We start from the raw sequence: 15978 nt of genomic DNA on the forward strand, positions 1-15978 counted from the left end.
TTTAAAATTAAATCTATTTGTAACGATGATAAACTACTATTGTTCTTTAAGCTTTCTGTCATGGCTGCAATGCCCAAATGGTGTGGGATGCTGGTGTAAAGGGAGGTGACATTGCATGTCACCCAAAGATAATCACACTCCCATTTTTTACCCTCAAAAGTTGTAATAGTTTGAGTAGTATCCTTTAAAAATGATTTGGTATTTTTAACCAGTGGTTGTAAAAAATAATCAATATAGCTCGAAAGGTTACTGGTTAATGAACCGATTCCTGAGATAATTGGCCTTCCTGGTGGATCCACCAAAGTCTTGTGGACTTTGGGGAGAAGGTAAAATATAGGGATAGAGGGGTCTCTATCCACCAGGAAGTGATATTCATCATTATTGTGTATACCATTGGATTTGGCCTCTGTAAGAATAATATTAAGTTCTTTGACAAATTTATTTGTGGGATTAAATGTTAGCTTTTTATATGTTTCCTTATCGTCTAATATTCTATTAGCTTCATTGAGGTAGTCAGCTTTATCTTGCACAACCACTCCACTGCCTTTATCAGCATTTTTTATTATAATTTCAGAGTTATTTCTTAGTGTAAAACTATGTGTTATGTGCGAAGAGCGACACCTGGTAAAGGGGTGAGGAATAATAAGTGAACCCAGGCGCCTGACCAAACGGAGGCAAAGGTAATTCTAACGGTAGCAATATATCAATAAAATAAAATTAAAATGTATTTAATACATATACTAATAAACAACTTTATGGATCCATACTAAAACACGTAAGCTAAAATAAAATTCAGAAACAAATGCAGAGTAATAAAAATAATTACACAATGATATTGTGATCAATAAAAATAAAAATGACAATAAAAGCTGAATAAGTCTTTGAGAGAATCTCCAATGCAAGACCTTGCTGATGTAAGTGTAAGTGTTAAGACTCCGTAGAGTGGTATCCTCTATGTCCAATACAAAGCCAGTTGGTGATAATAAAATAGTGGATGTGAAAATGTATTAGTGTAGGTGATACAATCCAAGTGAAATCCGGCTATTCAATGTGTCCAATAAAAACAGTGTAGCAACCATCAAAATAAAAAATAGGCAAAAAGGCAAAAAATAAAAAATAAAAAAACAAATCAAAAGCAAAAAACAAAAATATGCGTGTGGAACAAAAGGTGGCCAAAAGATGTGCTAAATACTCCTGAAGTGTGAAAAAACGGATGAATTTCAACCAATAGATATCACAGTACACCTTACGGGTAAAGTGACAAAAAATCCCAACAACAAATAACGATAGTCCTCCTGTGAAAAAGAAATATAATATAGTGTAGATGGTTTTAACCAATATAAAACAATAGAACAAGGCTTACCAGTGCTGGGTCTACGCGTTTCGGCCCATGCTAGGCCTTTATCAAGTCTTAATAAAGGCCTAGCACGGGCCGAAACTGCTTCATAACCTCTGTTTCCGGCGAACCTGAAGGCTCACGCAGAAACTCCATTCGGAGCTTGATAATTCGTCCCCAGTGAGTTAGTGTGTTCTTTGTATTCTACTGGCAGCTAAGGAGTTAATGAAGGGTGTTCAAAGTGTTTTATTGGCACCCAGGAAGTTAAATCTCTGCATGTGTATGTTGCTGGCAACCAAAGATTTTTAATATCACCCACAGATACATACAAAAATAAAAAAAATCTATTGACACCCTTGATGGTTTAAATCAGAAGCAACATATAATTCTTGTTTTAAATAACTACTGAGGTGAAGAAATGTAAGAAGCTGTACTGATGGAACAAAAGAATGTGTAGGGAATGTAATATTGATTGTAAATGGCGTGTCAGATAAGTCACACACATCCTGCTACTCAGCCAGCTACTGCCCTCTTGACTACTTTGCAGGCTACTACCGGTCATGCACACTACTAAACTGGCAACACTGAGCCTTGAAATCCTGAAGTTATTACATAAGTGCTTACTGACTGAATCAGATGTTATCAGCACCATAACAACTCTGCTCATTCCCAGGCTAACCGTGGGTGACCTTTATAATGTGAACTTCAAAATACATCAGCCCATGCACATTACCAGTTGTGAAATAGAAGGATCTTCTGTTGTGTATGGAGTAAAGGGGGGTGGGTCTATGTAATCATTAGACTCACAGTCATAGCTCTGTCATAGTCTGTTTGCAATGTTTTAAAGATGCGTTTACTTGCTCTCGCCTCACATCATTTATACAAACATAACTTGTTTAGCATGTAAGATTAAAGGGATAGAAAGGACAAAAATGACATGTGCATAGGTGCATTCCAATGTGAAATATAAACATTTGTGCAATATACTTCCATTAGCAAAAATGCTTCTAGTAAAAGTTATTACTGTTTTTGTGTGTGGCATATGCACATATCCTGTTAGGGCCTGTGCACCAGTATTGAAACACCACAGCTTTTCAAGAGTCAGCAGTGGCTTGCACGACACAAATGACATCTTCTGAAGCAAAACACACCACAGTCAGCTCTCTGAAAAACTGTAGTGCACAGGCCTTCACAGGATATGTGTGTATGCTGCAGAAATACAGTTATAACTTTAACACATTTCAATTTTGACCTTTCTATACCTTTAAGTTATATATAAATTTTCCAAAAATATGAAAATCTTCTTAGATATTAGAGACCTAAATGTGCCAAAAGAAAATACTCTAATGAGCTACAGCATCTTCGTATTGCGCTACTGATTGCCTATAACTATATGTTTAACCACTGCAAGAGGGTTACAATTATGTGCATTCATATATTTAGTTACTATCTAAATAGAAGGCAAATCCAGAATGTGTGTATTGCACTTTAACAAGAACAAATCTGTCTCATGCACTTGTGTCTGCTTAAAAGATATAGCTGAAGTCAGCTCAGAAGCGACAATGCACTGCTGATACTGAACTAAACACGAGACAGAGAGCCAATTACAAGCAGCTATCTGTGCAGCCACCAATCACTGGCCTGTGTCTACATTAGGAATGCAAGTGTGTTGATGCTCTGGAATTTACTTTAATAAAAGTAATTAAAAAGAAACATTAGGCCACAATGAGCATAAGATATATATCAGTCATAAACATCACTACCTATTGGTAACACTATTGGGTCAATTTATTAAATGTCAGGTAGACATAAATGTCTGCCAGACATTGCTTAATACCGACAGCATAAGCTCTTCTTTTAAACTTTCCTTTTAACCAATGAGAATCAACCTAAGGTGTTAAGTGCACCTGTCAGGCCCAGCACCTGTATGCTATGATTAAGGCTTCACAGCCGAAACGCGTAAGCCCTGGTGCTGCGCCTGCAATCGTGTCTATCTGTTTCTCCATGCTTTTGCTGTTTTTATGAAGAATCAATAAAATTGTTACATTTTATCGGAGCAACCAGTACTCTTTTTTCTGATAAGATATATATCAGTCATAAACATCACTACCTATTGGTAACACTATTGGGTCAATTTATTAAATGTCAGGTAGACATAAATGTCCGCCAGACATTGCTTAATACCGACAGCATAAGCTGATTGCATTTAACATTGCACAAGCATTTCTTGTGAAATGCTTGTGCAATGCCACCCCCTGCACATTCGCGGCCAATCTGCTGCTAGCAAGGGGTATCAATCATCCCGATCATATCTGATCTGGATGATTGCAGTCCAGAAGTTAAGGTGCAGCGGTCTTATGACCACTGCTTCTTAACTTCTGTTTCGGATGAGCCGGAAACTACAGGCAGAGTTAGCAGCATCCACTGCCTATTAAATCTCCCCCCAAAAGTCTACATAGGGCAAGATCATAACTGAACACGTAACTTTACTAAGTCTATTGTATAATGATCCCTGTTAGTAATAACATGAATGCAGTCATGCATTGTAAAAAGTAAAATAAAACACCTTGCAACACCTCTATTGATAGGTTGCAAGAAATGTCATGTCTATTAGCTTTCTATGGGCAATGCAAAATGTGTTTTCCATCTTAATCAAGCAGCAAATAAGTCTGCGTTGTCAATATGCCCACATTACGGTAATCTAGTTAGTTATACAGATCCATGCATTTCGATATTAAGATGGCAATTTGATGGTTAGACATGGTCATGGCCACAGACCTTTTAGCTCAATAAAAAGTACTGCAGTCCATACCTAGTCCATTAGCCAGGTCATGCACACCTAGGATACACAAACAGGGTGAATTTGCTGACTAACACTGAGGTCTATGATAGGCACCTGTTGTTCCTATCCTAGTCAGGCTAATCAGCAGCACTTATTTAATTTTTATTACGATACAGTAAGTGTAAGGCATGTGATTTGTCAAGGGGATGGCAAAATATATCTCTGTACCAGCCTTGCTCTCTGTCTTTGTATCCTGGTCCAAAGTACAGACATAACTACTACTCCAAACTGTGTCTCATTAGGCATTCATTCTCATGTCCTATTTTCATATTAAATAGCTTTAAAGGGATAGAAAGTTCAACATTGAAATGTGCATAAGTGAGTGCATTCCAATGTGAAATAGAAGCATTTTTGCAATATACTTTCATTAGTAAAATGTTTTTCTGTGGCATACACACATATGCTGGGAGGGCCGTGCACCAGTATTCAAACAGCACACCTTTTCAGAGAGTCCATGGTGGCTTTATGACACAAATGACATCTTCACAGAAGCAATACACACCATTTTCAGCTCTCTGACATTGAATACTGATGCAAGACCCTCAATGAATATGTGCATATGCCGCAGAAACACAGTGAGAACTTTTACTTGAAGCATTTTTGCTAATGGACGTATATATTGCAAAAATGCGTCTAGTTTAAATTAAAATGCATTTATGTACATACCAATTTTGACCTTTCTATCCCTTTAATGCCAGGAGATATAAATCCATGTTATTAGTTATGTTTTTGTTTCCGAGTATGGTCAGGTACTATATTTTGACACTAGATTACAGCTAACGTTCAGAAAAAATGGGTAAACTGGCAGCTTACAATTAATTACACATGGATTGAGAAGGAAAGGGAAAATGCCTTTGAACATCCCACAGAAAGTATAAGCAGCTGATAAAGGGTCTTGATATTTTTTAACATAAGGTTTGGCTATCTAACAAAAAAGGTTGGAAATGTTACAGGGACATTAAACACTTTGCGATTGTAATAGAGAATGATAAATCATATGTATAAAAAAATTCTGAAATATACTTGAATTACTTATTTTTCCCTTATTCCTGTAATTACATTCTGAAATTGTGAGTATTTCAGTTTATGTTAGAAATGGAAGAGCAGAACACTGTTATATTCTACACAGCCATTGGTTGCACACTCTAGTCACCTATTTATAACTGGCCCTGATTCTTCTCTGCTGTCCACAACAGAGAAGGTTACCTAAGTTACAAAATGGCAGTTTCCATTGTTTTATAGACACTAAGGGCTCCATGTACGAAGCAGCGAGAGCTGCCCCAGAGCCCTTGCAGACAGCTGCTTCTTACACTCTCCGCCACCTCTGAGGTGGCAGAGAGAAATCGCTGAGAGCTCACTTGCTCTCAGTGATTGACAGTCCCTTCACTTGCGCGATTGGTCACACAAATAAAGGGGCGGGCATTACACATTCATCGGAGTGCGTAATGACACATATGGGCCAGCGGATCAACAGATCCGCTGCCCGCATGCAGTGAAGGCGGGTGGACAGCTTTGCAATTTGAGAAGCTGTCCGTCCGCCTTTTAATACACAGGGCCCTAAAACTGTACACTTATTTTGGCAATATTTAAACAGCTAATGAAACTTTAAAAAATACATATTCATCTTATTCTCAGACTAATCTTTTCTTTGAATGCAGCATTCTATCTAGTATTTATATTGTGTTTATGTCCATTTAATAATAAGACTGTAGGTATGTTTGACAGGGCCAGTAAAGTAACCCGCTTGATTGTGGGCTTGGCCAAACATTTTAGTTGTTAAAACTCGGTAGATAACCTTTGCAATAGCTTCTAAGACCTTGTCTGGGCAGTTGTTGCATAATGTATATAAGAGTACATTTAAAATCGACTAAAATTTATTTAAATAACAATAAAAAAAATAAAGGGACAATTAAATATTAATGCAGCAGACAAGTTAATTCTGACATTACTGCTATTTTTAACCATTTAAAAAAAATACAAATTAATTAAAGGATTGATAAACCCAGGTACCAGGAAGCCACTGGTGCCTTAAAATTAGGCTTTGGTGCCCTGGATTCGAGTTCCAAGACTCCATGGATGCCCCCCCAACTGCACCTAAAATTTAGCTTTGTGAGGCTTGTTCCTTTCTAGGCCTCTCATATACAGGGAGTGCAGAATTATTAGGCAAGTTGTATTTTTGAGGATTAATTTTATTATTGAACAACAACCATGTTCTCAATGAACCCAAAAAACTCATTAATATCAAAGCTGAATAGTTTTTGAAGTAGTTTTTAGTTTGTTTTTAGTTATAGCTATTTTAGGGGGATATCTGTGTGTGCAGGTGACTATTACTGTGCATAATTATTAGGCAACTTAACAAAAAACAAATATATACCCATTTCAATTATTTATTTTTACCAGTGAAACCAATATAACATCTCAACATTCACAAATATAAATTTCTGACATTCAAAAACAAAACAAAAACAAATCAGTGACCAATATAGCCACCTTTCTTTGCAAGGACACTCAAAAGCCTGCCATCCATGGATTCTGTCAGTGTTTTGATCTGTTCACCATCAACATTGCGTGCAGCAGCAACCACAGCCTCCCAGACACTGTTCAGAGAGGTGTACTGTTTTTCCCTCCTTGTAAATCTCACATTTGATGATGGACCACAGGTTCTCAATGGGGTTCAGATCAGGTGAACAAGGAGGCCATGTCATTAGATTTTCTTCTTTTATACCCTTTCTTGCCAGCCACGCTGTGGAGTACTTGGACGCGTGTGATGGAGCATTGTCCTGCATGAAAATCATGTTTTTCTTGAAGGATGCAGACTTCTTCCTGTACCACTGCTTGAAGAAGGTGTCTTCCAGAAACTGGCAGTAGGACTGGGAGTTGAGCTTGACTCCATCCTCAACCCGAAAAGGCCCCACAAGCTCATCTTTGATGATACCAGCCCAAACCAGTACTCTACCTCCACCTTGCTGGCGTCTGAGTCGGACTGGAGCTCTCTGCCCTTTACCAATCCAGCCACGGGCCCATCCATCTGGCCCATCAAGACTCACTCTCATTTCATCAGTCCATAAAACCTTAGAATAATCAGTCTTGAGATATTTCTTGGCCCAGTCTCGACGTTTCAGCTTGTGTGTCTTGTTCAGTGGTGGTCGTCTTTCAGCCTTTCTTACCTTGGCCATGTCTCTGAGTATTGCACACCTTGTGCTTTTGGGCACTCCAGTGATGTTGCAGCTCTGAAATATGGCCAAACTGGTGGCAAGTGGCATCTTGGCAGCTGCACGCTTGACTTTTCTCAGTTCATGGGCAGTTATTTTGCGCCTTGGTTTTTCCACACGCTTCTTGCAACCCTGTTGACAATTTTGAATGAAACGCTTGATTGTTCGATGATCACGCTTCAGAAGCTTTGCAATTTTAAGAGTGCTGCATCCCTCTGCAAGATATCTCACTATTTTTGACTTTTCTGAGCCTGTCAAGTCCTTCTTTTGACCCATTTTGCCAAAGGAAAGGAAGTTGCCTAATAATTATGCACACCTGATATAGGGTGTTGATGTCATTAGACCACACCCCTTCTCATTACAGAGATGCACATCACCTAATATGCTTAATTGGTAGTAGGCTTTCGAGCCTATACAGCTTGGAGTAAGACAACATGCATAAAGAGGATGATGTGGTCAAAATACTCATTTGCCTAATAATTCTGCACTCCCTGTATGAGATACAAAAGTGCTGGCTCCTAGATTTTGAACAAACTTGCCACGTCCTGCATAAATTAAACCTTTAAGATGATGGTCTGCTTGCTTTCAAATTGTATGCCCCTTTAACAAGATTTTTATTTGAATATAGTGTAATAGTTCTGAGCTTTAAATTACAAAAGGATTTTCAAACCTGTCCCTCCCTAACAGACCAGATTTTCAGTACTACATTGGGTGAGAACAGGTTAATAGCTGATTATTTCACTTGTGCTCCAGTTTAGATATCCTGAAAATCTGGTCTGTTAGGGAGGCGTGAAGACAGGTTTGAAAGCCCCTGCTTTACAATTTTAGGACTGTGTCTAGTGATGCAGGAGATTTAGGCAGCTCCAGGAAAATAGTGTATAGATTTTGTTACACTGTATTGCTAGTGCAACATTGTTAAACTATACATCTGTCTCCTAAATAGTTGTACTAGTAATTCAGTATAATTCTGTCTAGTTCCAATGTTTTTGGATATTTTCTCAACCTCTATCGACAAACGTTATTGTATTATGTACCAATATCAGTGGGTTGTTTTTTTTAAAAAAAAATTGCCAGCCGGGTGGCATAATGATGTAGCTGGGTAGGGACAGTGTAATACTTTTTAACATTATATCATTTTCTGCTATCCAAGGAACAAATTAATTAACCCAAATTTATTTAATGATAATTTGTGCAATAAGCACTGAAAATGTGTGTAATTTTAGCTTAATATTGGCTTAAATTTTAGTCGGGTGGTCAGTTATATAAGTTGGGTGGTGCACTCATTGAAAAGGACCTGGGGAGAAAACTGCAATATACTCACAGGACACTGCTCATAATTATTTAAAAACAGATAAATTGCTTACAAGACAAAAGATAGGAAACGATAACTAGACGAGTAGGCCGACAACAGTTTTATTTCATATCACACTAGCTGTTAGAAATTCATTGGACTATGTGTGTTTTATATGTATTAGTAATCTCTCCACTAACTTTCTCACTCTACTTATCTCAAACTAATTTTTATTTCTAGGCTGATTCCTTAATCACCCTCTTTTTACGTATTACTTCATTTGCAGGTTTTGTCCTCCATCCAATCTTCTGCAATCTGCTCTTGGCGTTGTCTATTTGTGGTATTTTTAGGTGAATCTTTATCATTTCATTACCCTGTATTTAGCCACAAAATTCAAGCAGATACGTAAAATTTAAGGTTACAGCCTGGAGTTCTAATTAAAGATCTGTGAAAGGGAATCACAAAAAAGAGAGGGCGCCTCCTAGTGCAACAATGCGAGAGAGATGGCACAGAATAAACGATTGTGATGATGTTATACTCACAAAGGGAGCAGCACCCATGTGCTGATTGAGACAGGCTGGGGAATCACAGTGACCCAGCTACACTGATCCTACAGCAGGATAATGAACTCCAAGGTATCCAAGCAAACAGACTCAGGCTTCCATAAAAAGTAGCAATTTATTGATACAATTGTTAAAAGTTCAGGGGATATAGACAGTTACACCCCAATAGGTAAAAACATATGTTAAAAACAGTTGCAACGCGTTTCTCAGCCAGGCTGGCTGTATCCTCAGGCATCTGTTTAACTAATGGAAGCTATGGCCTTTTAAAATAAACCTTTCCCTAATAGCCCCTCCCACCCCATGTGCAGGTAATTATGTATAATTGTTAAATCACTATGACTACATGGTTTACATCTGATAATACAAATTCCCCCATTGGCATATATAAAAAAAGAAAAGTGCTGTTTTAATAATGCGCTAAATAGTCCATCTAATCATTGTCACCAATACACTGTCATTGTCCTCTTGTACTTTACCATTTATATATAATATGCAGACTAATAATACATTAATACTAAGATGTCAGGTACAAATCAATAGTCAAACAGTATAAATCGCATTATATATATCGTGAACTCCATAGGGAAATAAACCTTTTTAATAAAATACCTTGTACCTCTCTCATTGAATGATTCAAAGCTTTCATCATACAGGGAGTGCAGAATTATTAGGCAAATGAGTATTTTGACCACATCATCCTGTTTATGCATGTTGTCTTACTCCAAGCTGTATAGGCTTGAAAGCCTACTACCAATTAAGCATATTAGGTGATGTGCATCTCTATAATGAGAAGGGGTGTGGTCTAATGACATCAACACCCTATATCAGGTGTGCATAATTATTAGGCAACTTCCTTTTCCTTTGGCAAAATGGGTCAAAAGAAGGACTTGACAGGCTCAGAAAAGTCAAAAATAGTGAGATATCTTGCAGAGGGATGCAGCACTCTTAAAATTGCAAAGCTTCTGAAGCGTGATCATCGAACAATCAAGCGTTTCATTCAATATAGTCAACAGGGTCCACAAGAAGCGTGTGGAAAAACCAAGGCGCAAAATAACTGCCCATGAACTGAGAAAAGTCAAGCGTGCAGCTGCCAAGATGCCACTTGCCACCAGTTTGGCCATATTTCAGAGCTGCAACATCACTGGAGTGCCCAAAAGCACAAGGTGTGCAATACTCAGAGACATGGCCAAGGTAAGAAAGGCTGAAAGACGACCACCACTGAACAAGACACACAAGCTGAAACGTCAAAACTGGGCCAAGAAATATCTCAAGACTGATTTTTCTAAGGTTTTATGGACTGATGAAATGAGAGTGAGTCTTGATGGGCCAGATGGATGGGCCCGTGGCTGGATTGGTAAAGGGCAGAGAGCTCCAGTCCGACTCAGACGCCAGCAAGGTGGAGGTGGAGTACTGGTTTGGGCTGGTATCATCAAAGATGAGCTTGTGGGGCCTTTTCGGGTTGAGGATGGAGTCAAGCTCAACTCCCAGTCCTACTGCCAGTTTCTGGAAGACACCTTCTTCAAGCAGTGGTACAGGAAGAAGTCTGCATCCTTCAAGAAAAACATGATTTTCATGCAGGACAATGCTCCATCACACGCGTCCAAGTACTCCACAGCGTGGCTGGCAAGAAAGGGTATAAAAGAAGAAAATCTAATGACATGGCCTCCTTGTTCACCTGATCTGAACCCCATTGAGAACCTGTGGTCCATAATCAAATGTGAGATTTACAAGGAGGGAAAACAGTACACCTCTCTGAACAGTGTCTGGGAGGCTGTGGTTGCTGCTACACGCAATGTTGATGGTGAACAGATCAAAACACTGACAGAATCCATGGATGGCAGGCTTTTGAGTGTCCTTGCAAAGAAAGGTGGCTATATTGGTCACTGATTTGTTTTTGTTTTGTTTTTGAATGTCAGAAATGTATATTTGTGAATGTTGAGATGTTATATTGGTTTCACTGGTAAAAATAAATAATTGAAATGGGTATATATTTGTTTTTTGTTAAGTTGCCTAATAATTATGCACAGTAATAGTCACCTGCACACACAGATATCCCCCTAAAATAGCTAAAACTAAAAACAAACTAAAAACTACTTCCAAAACTATTCAGCTTTGATATTAATGCGTTTTTTTGGGTTCATTGAGAACATGGTTGTTGTTCAATAATAAAATGAATCCTCAAAAATACAACTTGCCTAATAATTCTGCACTCCCTGTATGTTATTATATAAATAATCAAATTAATGTAATTTCACTAGCATAGACTGGGAGTTGTCGTTTCTATATTTAGATACGATGAGCTGCTTAAAAACATAATTTATTAGGGGACTTGATATATAATAAATGAAAAGGCCATTATTATATATATGTTATCATTTCCATGTTTAAATGTGATACATTGCTGTGATATATATTGTTTGTTTCAGCTGTATATCGCCGTAAACTTACCTTGACTACTGATGTTAAGCAGAACCCCGGACGTTGGCATCAATGTAGGGGTAATTGACCCCTATTGGCTGAATGCAGTTCAGCTTTAGGTCAAAGGGGTGTGGCTGGAGGCAAGTTTTTAAATAGTTGGTGCATAGTGTCTTTCGCGCTCTTTTTTAGTGACTTACCTGACCGGGAGAAGAACGGCTTCAGTGCTTACCTGCTATGGACGCGCTGCTACAGGAGCTGACGGCGATGGCCAGAGGAAGAGGAGTCGAATGGATCCGGGAGCAGCTGAAGTCGGTGGAGGAGCCTCGCGCAGGGACGTCAGGAGTTGCAGGAGTCAGCGGGTCCAGGAAGAAGAGACCGGTGAGATCAGCTGGGCCCCCGTCAAGGTTGAGTCCTGAAGCATCCAGCTCGAAGCGGAAGTCGGCGACGAAGACTGGGCGGAGAGGTTCTTCAAGCAAGAGGCCGGTGGCAGAGAAGACGGCAGGACCTGGTGCATTAACGGCGCATGGCGGTGACGTCATGGCGCCCCGGAGGCCCGGTGGGACTGCAGTAGCGGAGAGGACGGTGGCGGGTAAAGTGGGGTCTGGCAGGGGCACATTGTACAGGGTAGTGTGGCGGTAGAAAAAGGGGGCATGTTTAATGGTATGCCAGGTATGTGAGTTAGTTATTGGGTATGTTTGTAGTTATTCTTGAGGGGGAAGGCAGTCAATTTCTTGCATGGCAGTGAGGGGGTTAACATTAATAGTGGCCAGTACGTTGGTTATTATAAATTTTAATGTTGGCATTGTATGGGGGTAGGTATGTAAAAAAAAAAAAAAAAAAAAAAGAAGGGTGCGTTATGCTTATGTTCTCCTGGCTGATTAAAAAAAAAAAGAAAATATAATAATTTGAAGTTTATGAATAAAATTTTTAGAAATGTATAGCAATAATAAAATTTGTTGAATGTATGTTGGTGTAAAAATATATATATATATTGAAATGTTTTATTTTGGTTATTTGCTTTCCTTGTTTGTAAGGTTTTTTATTGGGGTTGTATGATATGCTTTTTGTTATATTATCTAGGTGAGGAATTTTGCTTGTAATGGTAGGGCAGGTTTAAAAAAAAAAATAATAATAATAAATATATAAACAAAGTGGTGTTCTTTCTTTGATGGTTGCAAATTTATGTTTTTCCCTGAGTTTGTATAGGTGTTCCTGTATAGGTAGGTGCTAATTTGGTTTGGGTTATTGCTTACGCAGGTTACTGTTTTTAAGCAGAGCAGGTAGGAAGCTGACGTTTGACTAGGAGGTATTTAAAAAAAAAAAAAAAAAGAAGATCATAGGAAAAAGGGTGTTAGTGGGGATATTTTAATAAAATAGTAGTTTGGGGATGAGAGCTAATGTCTCTAATTCTTTCACGCAGAGGTTTATCAGGAAGCACACGGCCTTTCTAGTGGAGGAGAAGAGGCCCCTACTCCTCAAAGGGACCCGGTTACGGAGCCGTTGCTGGTACTGGATGCTGCAGCGACTTTGAGGAAGAAGAGGAGATTGACGAACCTGCGTTACCTGGACCGAGTACGGCTGGTCAGGTAGACGATGCGTCTACCCTGGCGCAGCTTTTGAAATTATTATCTCCTGAAAAGGGGGTAAGGGTTTCAGGGGGGAGCAGGGCTTGTGAGAGTAGGGGTTAAAGATAGGGAGGGGGTGCAGGGGAGTAGGTCATCAGGGGGGGCATGCACTCACACCTTCCCGTGCTTTGCAGTCCCCAGGATCTGGAGATATTACGGTGCCCAGCAGGCATCAAAGAAGGAGGTCAAGGTCGGGTCACGACCGACGGAGATCACGTTCACCTTTGAGAAGATCTACTGTTATTCATTCACCTACTCGGGCGAGGGTTGAGAGTTCAAAGAGCAGTGGTAGAAGAGAGAGAGGACGTTCACCTTCTAGGAAATCGAATGGGAACAAGAGGACAGGCGAGAGTTGTAGAAGGAGAGATGAGGTATTGGCAACTCAGGTCGTTCCCAGTGTTGGAGCAGATAATCGGGAGAGCACAAGGACGGCCCCCCAGTCTTCAGGTGAGTCAGCTGGGGGTGCTGTGGTGGAAGGATCAGGTTTGAAGTGTGGAGAACGTGAGAAGCTGCTGAATGGTTTGAAGGCGTTGCTGGCGGGTTTGGAGGCTCCAAGTGGGGGGGAGTCGGCCGATAAGGCTTGGACCCCGGGAGCCATTGTGACTCCGGCTGAGTCAGTTTCGTCGGTGAGTGGAGCCGTTTCGGTTTCTCAGGTGTCGACTGTTTTGGTTTCGGGTAGTTCAATTAAGGAAGCTGAGGAAGCCTTGAGGCGTCCGTGCTTGTGTTCCATTGGTCCTTTGGGGATTCATCTAACGGTGGAAGTTAAAGAAAAAATATGGAAGAGGGAATTCTTAGAAATTTTTTCTTTGTTGCCACTGGACCAAGTGGTGGAGTTGAAGGAGGATGATAAATCCGAGAAAGGGCAAGAAGGAGGAAGATGAAAGGAAGAAGAGGTACAGGAAGTTACCTAAGACCTTAGGTAATGGTCCGAGGCCTTTTGCATTCTTGCCAGTGTGGTAACGGAAAAATGCCCGGATCAGGGTGGATCTTTATTTTGTTATTTCGATGAGATTTCAAATGCTTACCGTACTTATGGAGGTATGGCATGGTGGCGTTATGACGAGAAGTTTCGTCAGAGGCTGGCAGTGAGACCAGAGATGCGTTGGGACAATCGTGACATGGGCATTTGGCTCGAGATCATGACCCCTTTAAGGGGTCAGCCTTTTCGTGGGTCAGGGGTCGGTTACTCCGGCCCCTCGGTTAGTTCGGGATCGGCGAGTCTCAATGCGTAGGGATTATGCTTCCAATTTAACGATGGAGCATGCCGGTTTGGAGCAAGTTGTAAATTCAGGCACGAATGTTCTGGGTGTGGCGGTAGCCCACAGTTTTTCAAGGTGTTTCAAGAAAGGAAAGATTGTTAGTAAACAAGGGGAATCTACTCCTTCGAGCTCAGACCCCGGTGAAGGTAGGAAAGATGCTGGGTTGGTTAGAGGCTTACGCCAATAAACGGGGAAAACGAGATTGATGCCGAGCTGCTTCTTTCCGGTTTCAGCTCAGGTTTGTAATTCCTTTCAAGGAAAGTGCTGGTGGTAAATTTAGTGGGAATTTGAAGTCAGCCAGGGAATTCCCTGAGGTGGTTAGAAAAAAAGTTGCATAAGGAGGTTACTTTGGGAAGAATGGCAGGCCCATTTGTTTCTCCTCCTTTGGAGAATTTGAGGAATTTCTCCATTAGGAATAGTTCCTAAGAGGATTGAGGGTCAATTTCGTTTGATCCACCACCTGTCTTACCAAAGGGTTTTTCTGTCAATGATGGCATTGATCCGGAATTGGTCTCGGTTAATTATGCGTCATTCGACAAAGCTGTTGATTTGTTCGGGTTGCTGGCCGGGAGCTTTGTTGGCTAAGGTTGACATTGAGGCGGCATTCAGACTATTGCCGGTTCACCCTCGGTGTCATCACCTTTTAGGTTGTAAATTTGATGGTTCCTTTTTTGTAGATTTGTGCCTTCCAATGGGGTGCTCTATTTCTTGTTCTTATTTCGAGAAGTTTAGTACATTCGTTGAATGGGTGGTCAAGCAACGAGCTGGGTTGTCATCTTTAGTTCATTACTTGGATGACCTTCTTGTTTGTGGGCCCCGAGGGTTCAGAGGTCTGCAGGAAGCTGATGTTGACTTTTGATCTTGTTGCATCTGATTTTGGTATTCCAATTGCTGAAGAAAAATCGGAAGGTCCGATAACTTCTTTGTGTTTCTTGGGTATTGAGATGATTCAGTGGCTATGCAATGCCGTTTACCGAGGATAAGGTCGTTGACTTGTTTCAGTGCATCCAAAGGGCGTTGTCGTCTGAGAAGATAACTCTGCGGGTGTCTTCAATCTTTGTTGGGTAAGCTTAACTTCGCGTGCCGTATTATCCCTGTTGGTAGGGTTTTTTGATAGAAGACTTGCATTGGCGACGGTCGGGGTAGTCGTTCCCCATCATCATATTCGTTTGTCAAAGGTCTTGAAGGATGACCTTCGAGTATGGTTGGCCTTCTTGAAGGATTTCAATGGCCGGTTGGTGATTCAGGAAATAGATTAGTCTGATGAGCGTTTATGCCTGTTTACTGATGCATCTGTTCCTGCGGCTTTGGAGCCTATCTGATTGGAAAAAGGTGTGCGGAGGCTGGCCTGAAGATTGGGAACCTTTGGGTTTGACAAAAAATCTAACTTTTCTGTAACTCTTCCCTCTGGTGGTTGCTTTAAAGATTTGGG

Source organism: Bombina bombina, unplaced genomic scaffold, assembly GCF_027579735.1.
Source record: "Bombina bombina isolate aBomBom1 unplaced genomic scaffold, aBomBom1.pri scaffold_405, whole genome shotgun sequence".
In the NCBI taxonomy this organism is placed as follows: domain Eukaryota; kingdom Metazoa; phylum Chordata; class Amphibia; order Anura; family Bombinatoridae; genus Bombina; species Bombina bombina.